The sequence below is a fragment of the Pinus tabuliformis genome, chromosome 2_1 (genome assembly GCF_031772625.1).
Source record: "Pinus tabuliformis cultivar Carrire ecotype Pingquan chromosome 2_1, CPIR1, whole genome shotgun sequence".
NCBI lineage: Eukaryota > Viridiplantae > Streptophyta > Pinopsida > Pinales > Pinaceae > Pinus > Pinus tabuliformis.
This window is the reverse complement of record NC_142299.1, coordinates 429405795-429422444: the sequence shown is the minus strand read 5'-3', so window position 1 is coordinate 429422444 and position 16650 is coordinate 429405795. Positions and strand designations below refer to the sequence as shown.

General features: G+C 39.5%; 1 protein-coding gene across 1 annotated transcript in view; it reads left to right on the top strand.

Moving 5' to 3' along the window:
• The window catches only part of LOC149200726 (uncharacterized), a 68700-nt gene extending 63262 nt beyond the window's left edge, over positions 1 to 5438 (top strand). The window contains exon 9 of the transcript XR_016253850.1: positions 5131 to 5438. The gene's annotated coding sequence lies outside the window, so the exon portion shown is untranslated. The remainder of the gene's footprint in view (positions 1 to 5130) is intronic.
• Positions 5439 to 16650: the final 11212 nt, after the last annotated feature.

Here is a 16650-nt window from a genome sequence, read left to right as displayed (position 1 = left end):
CCAGACATCCATCAGAGTATTGTCATTAAAGCCATTTCTGATAATCCCATTTTCAAACTCACCATGATGGCTATCTACTATCTACTAGTAACAGGATTGATTAGGTTTGTACTGTCTTAGGAGAAATTACAGAAATCACTGTACAATTTCAAGAATCCATTCTTTTGGGAATATAGTCATTTTAGATCAAGTTATCCAACCTACCATGGAGATTTACCAAACAATAGGTTGGTCCCCAACTTGTAGGGGAGAGTGCCTTCATTTGATATTGAAATTCACAGGAGAGAGGGGATTGAATGGAATCAACCGGCAAACTCAATTTCTGTAATAAAGAAAAAACAATACTGGTTTGCAAGAGAGAGAAGCATAATGATACAGCACTAGTTTGCTAGAGAGAGAAGGATGACCATCCACAATAGTGTGGTATAGAGAACTAGAACCCAACAAAAAGAGAGTGCTATAGTTTATGGTTCCTGTAGGCTAAATCCTTTTATCAATGATGAAAGAATGATCACAAGATACGAATAATACAAATATATGATATGAGTTAGTGCATATATACACAACTCAAGGGGTATGGCACTTCTCTAGTAGTGGTTATGAGCTATATTGACTAGGTTTTCGTTAACTGAATCTAAATATGATAATGAGGGTGGCCTTTTGTGAAAGTGAAGCTTACACCATTTTCAACATCCCTTCTTAAGTTGACGAGGAGGCCATTTAAAAAAATGATGAATACAAATGGCAGTGGGTTTATAAATACCCAACTCAATATAAGGTTATAAATGGAAGTGGGTTTATAAATATCCATTTATATAGGTTGGTCATGGCACAAATAAGAGTGGATATATGAATACCTAACTCAATATAAGATTGGCTGTGGCAGGGATACGAGTGCCAGTGGGTTTATAAATATACAACTCAATATAGTGTTGGTCCTGGCTGTAAAAGAAGATGACACCCCTATTGTCAACATCCCCCCTTAATTGGAATAGGAGGTCACTGGTAGTAGAGATCTCATCACAAAAATCACATCTTCCCTTGAAATTGAATATGTGGAACATAGAAAAGACATTACATATCATTTCTTTTGAACACCCCCTAACATCACATATGGGGAGCATAGAGAAGACATTACATATTAATATTATTCCTTTTGAGCACCATATCTTTGACACCAACACAATTCCACAAGCTGATGAAGATGGCCTCTTGCAAAGATATAGAGAGACTTCTATACGGTAGGATCCATACTGTAATTTTACATCCACATGATATTCAGATTTGCACTCAAATAATTCATTCTATGGTAAAATTGCAAGATTGAAAAACCAATAAAGGCTCCATGTATGCAGAAACAAAAGCATTGAATGGAAAACTCAAATGTGTAGATACTGCAGATCAAGAGATGAGGTTAGTGGTACATCAAATAACAACTAGTTCTAAGAAATACAGAACATTAATAGTGAGATTTTTCCCATTCGTACCAAAATAAATATTGCGTCACATAGCAACTTCTCTCAAGAACACAAAAGGAAACTCGATCTTTGAACTATTCAACCTAGTGTGCCTCCTCTCCTCTATAGAATAGGAGCAAAAGGGGGTTCAGAGTTGGCTAAAATAGCCTGAAATGAAGCGTTTGATATCCTGAGGAATATCAGCTAGTGGAGTGGCCAATCTATGCAAACGATAACACCTAATCATTGAGGTTTTATAATAATATATCATTTGTACACATTATTCTCTTCCAGGAATGCACTTTAGCATTTGTATGTCCTGTCATAAATGCATCATTAGTGTAAATGAATCTTCCTCGGAATAGTGTGCCTTACATGTGTAATAGAATTTGTCATAGGTGTAACGAATTGTCATAAGTGTAAGAGAATCTCTCTTATAGGTGCCAAAAGAAGAAAGTGAAACTTTTTCATGAAAAGAGTAATATTCCCCTATAGTAGTGTGTTGGAAAATCAGAAAGGCAGAAATATTTTCTTAACTTGATAATTACATGTGATATTTTAGTTATTTTTTAATTTCTTTGTCTTCTTATCATCAAGCAACTACCAAAACGAAACATGAAGATCAATGACACAAGATGTAGGCTCTCAGCTAGGGCAAAACCCCTCCTTGAGGGGAAAACCCAAAAATCTCTTCTCTTCTTCAAGAACCAAATCAAATGAGACAACTAGGACCTTTAGACCAAGACAAGGACATTCCTTCAACCATCAAGCCAACCTCTCAAGTCGATCTGTCAAACACGAGCCCATTTCTTCATAATTCAACACAAAATTGTTCCTCAAAAACGAGTCAACAAGGTCTTGGCCTGCTCTGTCACACTGAAGCTTATACTGTACCTTCGGTCCCGCAACTCTCATACTATACCTTTGCCCTTGCAAATCTCATACTGTATCTTTAGTACCTACAACTTCATTGTGTTGGAAAATCGGAAAGGCAGAGAGATTTTCTCTTGTTGATAATTACTTGTGATTTGTTTGAGTTATTATTGTTTTTCTTATGTTCTTTTATTATCTTAGTTCATCAAGCAATTTGGAAAAACCAAAACACAAAGGCTGAGGACACTAGATGTAGGCAGACAACTAGGGAAAAACCCCTATATAGGGGAAAACCCTGTCAAAAACTCTTCCTTCAGTAATTCAAATGAGATAGACCAAGACCTTAGACCAACAGACCTTCCTCCTCCACCAAGTCAGCCTTCCAAGATGATTTAGTAGTCTCTTCTTATCCAACAACTTCAACCCAACAACAATCTAGAAATTTCAGCTTCTTAGCAATAAAACTTCGACCTAGCTTCAAGATTGCAGTTTCGATCTAGCAATTTCAATAGCTTCAGCCTAGCAGCTTCACAACTTCAACCTTGATGTAACTTCACAGCTTCGACCTTGATGCAACAACTTCACAACTTCGACCTTGATGCAACTTCAGAATTTCGTTGCACATGAGAGAGAGAGAGACCCAAAAAATTCGATTCCAGCTTCCTTCTTGAACTTTGCACCTTTTTTGCTTCCCAGCTACTTCAATTCGAACTTGTGTGAGATGTCCTCCAAATGAGTCGAGTTGTTGCTTATATATAGTCATCTTAGGTGATCAAATTCTTCTAATGAGTCTGACTTGTCCTTCCTTGAGGCCGACTTGGTGGAGGAGGCCTAATTGACCTAATTTACATTAAATTATTTTTCTTTCTTAACAAATAATTCCCAAGAAGGGTTCTTTACATTGTGACATGGACAAGGACACTTAACATAAACCCTAGAAGTCTTCAATGGAGACTTTGACCTAAAAACAATTGACCCAAGCATGAAACCCATGCTTTAATAAGCCAATTTATTTAATAATAATTTTTTCTTTCTTTATTTTGACAAATACATTTCAAATATAATTATGAAAACTGACACTAGTTACATTCTTCAACACGTTGTTCCATTATAGACTTCTTTGCTAGGCTTCTAGATTCCTTCACTTGGCTTTATTTTACTTCGCGCAATAGGATAGACCCTTCTTTTATGTATCTCGCATTTCCATCTTCACTTGTAGCTGCAAATCGAATATTGTTTTTCATGCTTCCAAATTAGGTCGAGTTCATTTTCTATATATAGTGGTTGGAGTTTGTTCTTTGAGGCCGACATGAACACTAGGTAGGCCGACTTGATGGTGGAGGAATAAATGACTCAATTACATCAAAATAATTTCATTTCTTTGATACAAAATTCCCAATAAGGGTCTAGACCATAATGACAAGGACATAGACTCATGACTCAACCCTAGAAGCCCTCAATAGAGTCTTTTACCTAGAAATAAAATAATTAACCATGAAAGCCATGCTAATAAACACTTTTTCTTTTTCTTTCTTTTGACAAATACATTACATCATGACTCAAAGACAATTATGAAGACCGTTACTAGTTACATTTCTCAACACTCCCTCTTAACTAGGGAGGTATTCATAATTGTTCAACTGGTACAAAGTTGACCTCATTTTGAAGTGTTCCAAATCCAAGAAGAGTACAACAACATACACAATGCTAGGGATACCCTAACTGCCAGGATATCCAACACATCAAAGATCCAAGTGTCATGACACTATTGCCATACACTTATGCAAGGATCTAAGATACTAACATGAACTAAGGTGTTATCCAGGTATTTGCCACTATAGATACCATCAAGCTTCAACCCTAACACTAACTGTTAACACCAGAAAATCGTACACATGTTTGCACAATCCAGAAGACGCTAAAAGTCATTCAACATATTGCACAGGTGAAGACTTTTCAGCTGAAGACATTATGGAGTTCAAAAAATGTAATTTCTCCTAAGGTCCAAAGTTTATGGAGTTTAAAAATTGAAGTATGCGCAGTTATTTCTTCGATAGCCACGCACCATGTGGTATATCCTTCGAAAGCTGCGCGGTCGAGAAAATGGCCGACTTAGCAAAATCGGGACCACTTCCCACAGTTGGAGGCAATTCCCTGACATGATCTTGGTATAGGATAGCTGAATTCAAGTCGCCCTGAAGATATGCAACCCTCAATGGAATCATCTTGTCCTACTCATGAGTCATTGTCATTCATGAACCAAGAGAGGGGAGATGGATTCAAAAATTCTCTATAAACAGGCCACAAGAGAACCAATTAATGAGATAATGTTATGTTGGCCAAATTGCTATCAGAGCAACCCAACATTTCATTGTTGAAGCAAAGAAAGTAAGAGCACTAACATGTTGGCCATATTGCTTCTAAGAAATCCATCATCTTAGTGAGAGGAGAAGAGTCCACCATTGAGAGAGTCTTCATACTTCTTTGAGAGAGAGGAGAAGCTTGCAAAGAGATTGAGGAAAGGAACCTCCTTGCTGAGGATTTTTGAGCACCATAGCTCAAAGAATTCTCTTCAAGTGTTTAGTATTCATCTATTGTATTCAACTTCTACTACCAACAATTAATAAAGGGAGTTTTTTCCATTATTTTGTTGACTTGTTTTCTCCATTGAAAATTGTTTGTGTATTTATCTCTTTGTTTTAGTTCATGTTTATATATGCATTGTTTTCACTATTTGCAATGCTTTGTTTATCTAAGTCTGTTCACTAACAACACCAAATTTGTCTGTGTTCCTTTGCAGGGAATAACCAACTGTTAAGGAGGTGTCTTTTGGTACACCATTGCTACAAAAACACTACCATAGAAATGGCGACCATACTGTTGTATTTTATTTAATCTAAAGGTTGTGTTTGCAAGACTTTCTCTCTGCATAATCGATTTACAAGGCGTTCAGTACCTCTCTAGAATTTTTGCAGGACCCTGTGGACCTATTGTTGGCCGAGAAACTTGTTAATTAACAGTTTCTTGTCGACTGGGCGACTACTTCTCAGACAGACGCACACTCCATGACTTTTCCTCTGACAAACGTGCCACCATGTCTGTGCATTGTGAAACACGCGTGGTTTTCCAAAAAGCAAAAAACACCTTGTAATTTCTCATTTTTCAAATGATTGGCAACCTTTAATGAATTTCCTTCACCTCTGCAAATTTTTTCCAATCAGTTTAGATTACTTAATTACTCTACTAATCATAATTAACTGGGTAATTAGACTATCTTTACTTTTATTGTCAATTTTCACATAGCTTAATTAGTAAAGGAGTAAGTGGCCCATCATCCACAAATCTTGTTACTAACCAAAGCATTCATTTCTTTCATTTTATGGGACTAGGAGCAAGTGTTATTACAGAAAGTAAGTAATCTCTACTTCCCTTGTGTCTCTTAGATGAACCTGGGTTTGCATATGAAAACTTTCTTAAAGCATTTGAATTTCCATCTCCTTGTTTTGAAATTCACATAGTGTAATAGGAAAAAGAGTAAGTGGCCCATTATCCACATATCATTTCTTTTTCATGCAAGGAACAATTGAAATCTAGTGTAATTAGGAGAATATTGGAACAGATCACCGAATATCCACATCTTCTCACACTTTACATGCTCACTTCATCACTTGCACACAATTACACACCACACACTAAGCTTCTATAAAATTTGTATTAGAAGGCATCCAATTTTTGGAGATTTTGATACTTAGTTTATTTTAGCTTACATCTCACACCCTAAAGAAAAGTAAGACCCTTAAAAACAACCATAACTTGAACCAACTAAATTCCCCATAAGGGCCACCAAAGAATTTATAGTTCAGGTTAGGACCATTGGGGGTAGGCATCCCATAAGTTGCCATGGTCATGTTACATCTTTGAGACATAGCAGTTGACTTTTTAGGGAGCTTAAAATCCTTCAATCATCCCATGGAAAAGAATACCCGAGCATGGCAGAGACCTGATTCATAGGGGGTTTGACTTAGGTCCAGTGCATGCAGTACTCTTTGGGGCTACCCGACCCATCTAGTGCTCGGTACTGGTAACTGACTACCAAGAAGCTAAAGACTCAAATGCTCACGTGGGATAAAGGTACTTTAGTGGCCAAAATCTAGGGCATCCTTTCCCTATAGGTGACGGTGCGGGCATCACTTGAGCCTCATTTTCATTACCTTGGTTGATTCTTCGGCTGCTGGAAGGCGTCACCAGTTCTTTTGAGACGTTGCCCCAGGATCCATCAGAAGATATTTTCGCAAGGCCCAGTTACTTTGAGAGTGGAAAGGACGAATAGGTCTTCTTAGGATCTTTTTCATACAAAAAAACAAACGAAAACCATTTTTTGTTTGATTGATCACATAGGCTAAAGTTAAAGGGAATTTTTTTTTTCGCTTTGTTTTATGTATGTGATTTATTTGCTTTGAATAATCATCTCCTAACGTCACCATACACAAAGTAGAACACACTCTAATCGACACCATAGGGGACCCCAGGCTACCCGTCGATCTAGACACTTTTTAAACCTCCCCCCATTACCGAGAGGTGTGCCAGGACTCCTGCCATTTAGGCGTAGAGGACATCACACAACCACCATTATAGGATCTTCCTTTATCGGTGCATCTTTGCTCGGGACCCCTCCCCGTCAAAGCACACCTTTCATGACCCCACAAGGGTCCCCACATGCTACCCCTTTGGGGAGCCCACATACCACTCCTCCGGACAGTCCACGAGACACCCACCAAGGTAGTTCTCATGACACTTCCCCACAAAGGACCCCTTTACATATAGCTATCCAAAATCGTTTCGCGATGGTGGATAACTCGTAGATCCCATTCTTAGCTTCTTTAAACTTACCGGATTTAAGAAAACTAACCAATGACTCGATCGCTCATAGCCAAAATTAGCCAGCCATGCCCACCAAGCTCCCTTCAGACATTCCAAAATTCGAAGGAAAACAGGGAGAAGACCCAGGAAAACATGTCATGACTTTTCACCTATGGTGCTCATCTAATAGTATCACAGACGATACTATTCGACTACGACTATTTCAACGCACCCTTACTGGGCCAACAATGAAATGGTACATTGACCAACCTTCTGCGTCACATGGAAACTTTAGCTCCCTAGCTACAACATTCCTCACATTCTTTCAGCTCTCGTGTTAGGCCCCTATACTACTAGCGTAACCCCTTATTGTTATTAGTAAAACCCACTTATTATATTGATGTACCAATGTAGTGCCCATATTGTTACTAATGTGCCCCATAGAGGCCCACTATGGTTATTATTGTGCCCTTACATTATTATTGTTATGTCGGCTCTAATTATGTTATGACCCCTTAGACTCCTATATATAGAAAGGAGGTCTTTTCATTTGTATCATCCAAGAATTGTTCATTTATGTAATGTAAAGGAGGTTGCCCCCTCGAAGACGCTGAATTCTAAGGCGTTGATCTATATTTTCTATCTTTTCTTGAGCTGGTCTCATAACATTTGGTATCAGAGCTTTGGATTCTAGGGTTTCGCTGCTCCAAACAGGTCATCGTGGAATTTTCACTATAACTTTTTTTTCTGCGACGTTTCAGAAGTTGCAAAAAAAACCCATTTGAGAAGAAATCGCGCTGAACCTCGGGTCCGAACTTCAGAGCTTTTCGCGCTATATGTGCAGAGATATGATCTGAGGAAGTTGGTCTATTTGCAGACTTCTGAATTACATTCCAAACAGGTGACCTAGGGAAAATTGTCAGAACTTTCTCTTTGGGGATCGGATTGAAATTTTGTAAGAAGGTACAGAAAGAGGACGGACTGTAGTTTTTTGTATATCTTTTTCAAATCCAAAGGTCGAAACAGTGACACGTGGCACTTCATACAAGTTCGCTCTTCTGGAAAGGTCTATAATCAGGTCATCTTGGGAGATTGTGCATAACTCTTTCTTAGAGAATCCAATTTGGATCAGACTAGTGGCATTGGAAAGAGGACACAGAGGGCTACTATAGGTCTCAATTTCAGAACTTAAAGATCTGAAAGTACAGAGTTACAGTCGTTTCAAGGTCGAGCTCCTAAAATCATGAAAAAACAAGATGAAGAAGTTTGATGGCAAGGATCCGGTAAATTGGATACTTCAGATGGAGCAATATTTTGATCTACATGGTGTACAACTGTTACAAAAGGTATATATTACATCTTCATATTTAGAACCAGATCAATTTTTATGGTACAAAGGGCTTTGTTCTCGTAAACAACTTGTTACGTGGTCAATTTTCACGGAGGAAATGATAGCACATTATGAGGATACAAAGAGCAACAACTTCTTTAGAGCAACACCACAACAATTGGAAAGAGTAAAAGGGCTATGGAAACCAGGAAGCGTACCCCTCACAACTATAAATATGGAAGTGTTGTTTCTCTTAGCCTTCCACAACCTACAAGGGTTACACCACAACAATTGGAAGAAAAAAGAGAAAAAGGGCTTTGTTACAATTGTGATAGCAAATGCACTAAAGGTCATAAGTGTGCTCAGAAGAAATTATTTTACATAGAATATGAAGAGGAGGAAGAAAAGGATCAAGAAACAACAAAAGAAGAAGATATACGCCAGGACCCCACCCCAGAGAAAGAAGAAATGAATCAGACCATATCTTGTAAATCATTGGCAAGAATTACCACTCCTCAAACTCTCAAGATAGAAGGACATATCAAGAAAAAAAAGGTGCAAGAAGTGAAAGATCACATCGAGAAAGAAGAAATGAACAAAAACATATCTTGTAAACTATTGGCAAGAATGACCACTCCTCAAATTCTCAAGATAGAAGGACATATCAAGAAGAAAAATGTTTAAGAAGTGAAAGATCACATCGAGCGTCAAGAAATGAATCCGACCATATCTTGTAAAGGATTGGAAGAAATTACCACTCCTCAAACTCTAAATATAGAAAGACATATCAAGAAGAAAAAGGTTCAAGCAGTGAAATATCACATCGAGCATCAACAACAAGTTCTCCAACATTTAAAGGATAATGCCACTTTGGTGCAAAATCAAATGAAACAACATGTAGATCAACATCAGAGTGAAAAATGTTTTGATGTAGGCGATTGGGTATTTTTACTGCTACATCTAAAGCAAGCTATTTATGAGAAGGAAATGTTGGCAATACTACATGCACTTAAAAAATGGCAACCTTACCGAATGGGAAGACTCTTCAAGGATGAGGATGTGGAAGCATTGTTTTGTGCTATTTCTATTATCCAACCAGATTGGATAAATGAAGCAAGGGATGAATGGAAGAAGGACAAAGAAGTATGGCCACTTATTCAAAAGTTGCAAAAGATCCCAATTCAAACAATATTGCCAGATATTGAAAAGGAAGGAAAAATCATATTGGAACCTGGAGCAGTCATAGAAACAAGAACTCGACAGCTACGAAATCGATCAATTTCAGAGTATCTCATCAAGTGGAAGAACTTACCCGCTGAAGATTCCACATGGGAGGACAAGAATTTTATACAGAAGCATCAAGAACTACTCAAGCGTTGAGGACAACGCTTTTTGAAGGAGAGGAGCATGTTAGGCCCCTATACTACTAGTGTAACCCCTTATTGTTATTAGTAAAACCCACTTATTATATTGATGTACCCATGTAGTGCCCATATTGTTACTAATGTGCCCCATAGAAGCCCATTATTGTTATTATTGTCTCCTTACATTTTTATTGTTATGTCGACTCTGATTATGTTATGACCCCTTAGATTCCTATATATAGAAAGGAGGTCTTTTCATTTGTATCATCCAAGAATTGTTCATTTATGTAATGTACAGGAGGTTGCCCCCTCGAAGAGGCTGAATTCTAAGGTGTTGATCTATATTTTCTATCTTTTCTTGAGCTGGTTTCATATCATCTCGGTTCGTCATGATTTGGGCCTAAAACTCCTCACCCACTTCAAACAAATACCTACTACACACATATCGGATCATATCCATGAATGGCGGAAACATTGTAGCTTGTCTAAAGCACAGTTTGAAGACAAAATCCTCCTCGACTTATTTTTGAGATCCCTTACATCGGAAATTTCAAAAGATGTGGCAAACTTATCCCCACATAACGAGGAAGAAGCCATTAGCAAAGCTCAACATTTAGAGCTTATATACACATAGTCTAGATATATTTATCATGTGCTTCCAGACACCCTGCACCTGTAGACCTATAAATAGACACCAAGCACATCCAATATTGCTGATGGGTTGATAGGGTCCATAATCGAAAACCAAATCAGCAACACCTACATGTACCTTGGATACTTGTTCAATGGCCAAGCATTTGATGCTACGCAAAACACACCACCACTACAACATACATGATACTACCCTGTCAACCCACGCCGATGCAAAATCCGGTTAGTAGGGTTAACCAATATCAACCCCCACATGGAGGCCCATACCCTCCCCCATAGGGAAACCAATACTCCTCTAGGAATACAAACACAATGTCCTCTTCCCAGAATCCATATACCAATCAGGGACAAGGAAATCAATATTCTCCTTTCCCCGCACAACAACAAAATAACCCACCAGTGAAAAATAATGCAAGGGTTAACCTAGTGCAACCTTCTCTCGCTCAACAACAACAATTAAAGGAGCAGCTGAACTTAGCTAACCCACCTAATGTTGCTAAGAAAAAACCAAAGAGAAAACCAAAGGGAGACCTTGGACAGGGGGGCAACAACCAGCAACGACCCCCACTGGCACCGGACAAGGGGAAACCCTAACCAAAATCAAAACCAGAGGCCGACTAACAACAATCTACAGAGGAAAAACAAGAACACCAGTCTACGGACTAATCATTTCTGTGCCATCTACAGGGAATATGGTCATTATACCCATCATTGTCCTCAACTCCCTGAGTTGAAAAGGATACATGACAATAGGGGGCAGGGAGGGCAACAAACTGCAGTAATGTAGGACCCTCTCCCATCAGGGAGTGGTTAACACTCAACAACAACCATCCCATCCACATCCTTATGGAGGGAACCCTCATAATAATTCTAAACACGACATTTTCATGACAGGAGAAGATATTCTCCTGCAAACGCAAAACAGAAGTTATGAAGCTCCCCCAGAACCCAACCTATCCACCTCGACCACAACAACACCTACAACATTGTTGACCATTCCTCAACTTCCTATAGAACCCATGCCGAAGATGGTCAAAGGACCTTTACGACGAATATGACATAACTCAAAAGCTGCTCATAGCTACAACATAGTTGACGACTTAGCGCAATCTCCCTCAATTATGTCAGCATTAGAGGTCCTACAAACATGCCCAACCCAATGGAAAGCCCTACTTTCCACTCTAGGCACAATCGACCCAACCGATTCTTGCCTAATGGTCTTTGACTTGGATAAAGCTACCCCATGACTTGTTGAAGAATGTAACTATGTCCAGTCTTCATAATTGTACTTGAAGTCAAAATATAATATATTTGTCAAAAGAAAAGTAAAAAGATTTATTATTATTATTAAAGCACGAGTTTCATGCTTGGGTCAATTATCATAGGTCAAACCTCCATTGTAGGCTTTAGGATTATCTATTTGGGTCAAAGTCATTTTGTTGATTGGTCAAAGACTCCTCCATCAAGTCTCCTTAATGTCAACTTCAAATAGATCATCATCAAGTCAGCTATAATTAACTGAACTCAAGTTGGCCTCAACACATATGGAGACACAACAATTCAACAAAGTCATGTTGGCCTATTACACATGCAGAAAACTATATATATGAGTATAAGGTCTTCGCATTACACCAATAGAGAAGTTCGGATTTCAGAGAGGAAGTTTTGATACTATTACAAGAGGACAGTTCAAATCTTTTCCAAAGATTGGGTTCATAGGATTTCGACAAAGGCATAGTATAATGGAGATATAATTTCACTGTAAATTGCAGAGATGATTTTGGTGCAGTGACAAGATCTAGATGTTATCACAATGAAGATGGTTTTGGTGCTGCCACAGTGACAAGGTATAGGTATAGTGAAGAAGGTTTTGGTGCTGCCACAGTGACAAGGTCTAGGTACAATGAAGAAGGTTTCAGTGCTGCCATAGTGACAAGGTCTAGGTGCAGTGAAGAAGGTTTAAGTGATGCCAAGTGACAAGGTCTCGGTACTATCATAATGATAAGGACTCGGTGCTCACACAGTTTCAAGGATGACTTGATGGAGGATGTCTTGGGTTTAGATTATAAGGGTCTTGGTCATCTCATCTATTAAATCTACTGAGGGAATAATTTTCACTGACTTTTCCTCCAGAGTGGGGTTTTTCCCTGGCTGCATGCCTACATCTTGTGTCCTCTTCTATTTATTGATTAGCATTAGTCTTGATGATAATGAAAATATAATTTGAATGAAAGAAGAATAGTAATAGACCATCACAAGATAATGTCATAATAAGAGAAATCATTTAACTACCACACTTTGGATTGCTCAACACGACTACGATCAGTCATTGCTTTCCAAATCCTAGTCTCAGTCCAAAATATCACCATCCATCGTTGCATTATCGACAAAGGGGCATCTACATGTATAATGTCCAAATCTATTTGGTAGAAACTAGGATCCCCTGAACTCAAACCTTTTGACATCACGCTTAGAGTATACGACGGGCGCCCTTCAGTTCCCGTAGGCCTATACCAAGGCGTGCCAGTACAACTGGCCGACAAAACCGTACTAATAGATATCAAAGTATTGGACGCTCAATTGGATTACAATATCCTGTTGGGCTGAAGTTACATGTACGAGATGTTAGCAGTTGCCTCATCTGTATTCAGGGTAATGATGTTCCCCCATGATGGAAAAATCATTACAATAGATCAACTCACATATTATGAGAAGAAGACATTACCTGCACCAGATGGTGTGCTACCTTTTGTCTCATCTTCTCTTGAATGGATCACCACTTACATTGAACTCAACCCAGGCCAATTTAAGCCATCAACACTCCTAGGGACATTCCTAGGAGACCCTCTTGTGATAGAGGAGATTTCTCCAACCACAGGAGCACCAGTGTGCATGATGACTTCATCAAACACCCCCCAAGCTCAAGAACCAGTTTCGGATACCAACAACAATGTTGTTACCGATCCTACTTTCTTACCATATGCCATCACTCAAACACCCTTCTTATTCCCCCCACCTAGTTTTGTCTCACACCAAGTCATCGCAACACTCTCGTTGCCCCATATGGCTCTGGCGATACTGGTCTGGTATATGGCCCCTCAAGCCATGTCAACAAGCTCAGGTATCACTGCAACAGGCGTCAGTCCTATTCCTCCTCAGGATAGCACACCGCAACAAGCAATGCCTACACTGACACCAGCCGGTGCCAGAAAAAGGGATAAGCAAAAAGGAAAAAAGTCAAAAAGGTGGAAGCTTCAAATGCTCCCTCCTCTAGGGTCCCTCAACCCTGTGCTTTGTGTGAAATAGTTGGGCACCCCACCAATATGTGCCCTAAGTTAGATGAGCTCAAAGCTCTTCTGCATGCCCCAAAAGCACTAGTGAACCCTCCTCCCCCTGCTGGAGAAAAGAGCACACCTGCGTGTCATAAGGCATTGCGCACCAACCACACATGTGCCATATGTGCGGAATATAGGCACTACACTCATCATTGCCTCGAAATCCCTCGATATTGAGATGCGTTAGGTGCACTCACCCAAACCAATACCCCATTACTCCCAGCAGAGGATGGATCCAAAACCATTTTTTACGTCATGAGGGAAGAAGCTTCTTGCTCCTATCCCTCTTCTGGTCCATCAACCTCCCGCCATGATCAGAGGCAACCCGGATCAACGACACCCCTACATACACCCACGTGCACTTTATGCAACAAACCATATCATTTGATCAGCCAATGTCTCGAATTAAGGGCATTTAACCGATTGTATCCGGTTACCCGTGTTTCCCAAAGCACCAGACCTAGGCACAAACGTCACACTTGCCAAATTTGTGCAGGAAATCATCACGTGCGACACTGACCCCATCTTTCTAAATTCTGTTCTATGCTAGGATTCATGTGGCAATTTATTGCAGAGAATTCTGATTTAGTCGGGTCAGATATTGAACCATCAGATCACACCACACCACAAGGGAATGAAGCATCTAGGTCCATCTTATGTGTGTTTGAGGAGAAAAGGCTGCTGACAATCCATCAAGGCCCCCATCAACACATCTTCTCTCACGATCATCAATCTAGATCAGGCAAAAAATGATCTAAGGTCGTTTGGCAAAAAAAAATCACCTGTCACATGTGCCCTATGTGATAAACCCAACCACTTGATAAATCAATGCCGCGAATTGAGTAAGTTTATTGACATCTTTCGCATATCGGTCCAAATGTTTCACATACCAAGTTATGCCTTTCAGTTTTAAAATGCTGGCGCCACCTTTCAATGGTCCATGAATTACATCTTCCATGATTTGGCTCATCTTATCCTCGCCTATTTGGACGACCTTATAGTACGATCTAAGAAGCGTGCTAACCATTTGGAGGATCTCCGCATAGTATTTCAGAGATGTCGACAATATAACCTATGCTTGAACCCTCTCAAGTGTGTATTATGTGTCAATGCCAAAAGACTACTGAGATTTATAGTTTCCTAGCAAGGTATTAGAGTTGACCCTCTCAAAGTACAAGCCATAAAGGAAGTACCACCTTCAAGAACATTGAAATAGTTACAAAGATTACAGGGTAAGGCCAATTACTTATGAATCTTTGTCCCCGATAATGCTACTTTCACGTAAGGCTTTCTGTGCCTCCTTTGACAGAATATTCCCTTTCATTGAGATGATCAGGGTCAAAAATCATTTGAAGCTTTAAAAGACGCGTTATCTCAAGCTCCTTTCAATTAGCCCACACGACCACAATAAAGACTATATCCTATATCTATCGGCATCAGATGTAGCCATCACTAGCGTATTGGTCTAGGACGAACCATATAATAAGGAGCACATAATTTATTACATTAGCAAGAACCTATTCGGGCCTGCATTGATGATCCAAGAGGATTTCGTTGATTCAATTGTACAAGTGTTCAATGTCGTTGTCACTTCAGTTCAACTTCGACAGTACGACAATGTTGGTTATGGATCAGGTTGTTCAGGTAATGTTTATGGTTTCATGGCATTCAGTTAAGATGGGTCAGCGCCTGGTTGTCAACATAAGTTCATCGACAGATCCCCAGGTTTTGGTCGACGACATGTGTTTTGGGCGTTCGTCTTTGCAGGATTGGTGTCGACATGGGTGTCGTTAATGTCAAGGTTCGATATGGTTCACCTTCTTAAGGTGTCGTCGTAAATGCTCTTGTGTTGATGATGTGTTTTGATTTTGTCACATTGTGACAAATGTGTTATAAAAAAACCTTAATCCTAAAAAACTAGACCATAATCCTAATGCCCTAGACCTATGCCTAAGTCCTATCCACCATATTGCAATACAAACAAAACCATGTATTAATCATTAAACCTAAACTCTAAATGACCTAGTCCTAAACCCATCACAACAACCCTCGGCATATGTATTAACATATAAAACATTGCAAATTAAAAGAAACACAGTCAGAAGACCGCGCGGTCATCTAACTGCGTCAGAAACATGTGACCAGGTATGGTTAAGCCGCGGGTTGTCCAAAACCAGCGGAGGGCAGTCACCGTAACTGCGACCTAGACCGTGTCATGTGAATAGTTTACGTCGTGGGTTGTAAGCGAACAGAGATAGTTGCAGTCTAACTGTCAGCGAGAAAATGCGTCAGAACCACCAAAGGACAGGCCATGTGAACAGATGGAGGCCGTTACCGTGGCAGTCGGGGTCAGTTCACCGCGACAGAGAATGTGTAGTTAGTCAGCGGAGCTACCAGAGTGTTAACTGCGACATTAGCTGTGCGTTCACATGCACTGTCTCCTTCCTCTGCCCAGTTAGCTAACGACTAACAGTTTCAAGACTATTCTAAGGTTTTTGGTGGGTTTTAACGAAGTTTTGATAAAACAAATTAATTCCTAAATGGTGAATGTCACTATGTGACACTAAAACTCAACCATAAACCCTAAATTGTACCTTCAAGTCAGCTAATGCATTCCAAATTGAGAAACAATGGTTATGATGCATCTAATCACTGTATAAATAAGCATTTGCAGCCTTGTGAAGAGTTAGTGAGGATTTTGAGTGTTTTTGGTACTTGTCATTTAGAGGCTGAGATAGAGAGGCAGTCGGTGTTTTGATCATATCTTGGGCATTTGGAGG